The sequence below is a fragment of the Arachis ipaensis genome, chromosome B10, assembly GCF_000816755.2.
Source record: "Arachis ipaensis cultivar K30076 chromosome B10, Araip1.1, whole genome shotgun sequence".
Classification (NCBI taxonomy): Eukaryota; Viridiplantae; Streptophyta; class Magnoliopsida; order Fabales; family Fabaceae; genus Arachis; species Arachis ipaensis.
The window spans coordinates 87,449,746-87,450,319 of record NC_029794.2 but is presented as its reverse complement, the minus strand read 5'-3'; positions in this window follow the sequence as shown (position 1 = coordinate 87,450,319).

Here is a 574-nt window from a genome sequence, read left to right as displayed (position 1 = left end):
TTATCGCCGGTACAGAGAGTTGTATGATGAGTTCAATGATAATGTGTGGAACTCTAGGACCGAGCAGTCATTTGAGGATAACTGGTATGAATTCATAGACGAGCACAACTTACATAACAACACATGGCTGTCAGGTCTGTTAGTGTACAATTATTCTTTGCTCGATAATTGAAATCTTTTTGGTAGGTGGATTTATATGATTTAATAAGAAGTTTCTTTTTCTTTATGTAGACCTTTTTGATGATCGACGCATGTGGGTCCCAATATACTTCAAGGGTGAATTTTGGGCTTCCATGAGGAGTACGCAAAGGAGTGAGAGCATGCACTCATTCTACGGAAATTTCTTACACAGTCGGACTAGCTTGGTTCAATTTGTTCACGAATATGACAATGTGCTTGGAATTAAGGAGCAAAGGGAACTAGAGGATACGCAGCAGACTCGAGGGGGGTTATCCCTTGTGCAACGACCTCATCTATGGAGAAACAATTTCAGCATGAGTATACTACCTGCGTGTTTAGGGATGTTCAAATAGAGTTTGTCAAGAAGGCTAATTGTAGGGTCTCTGTTGTTGCT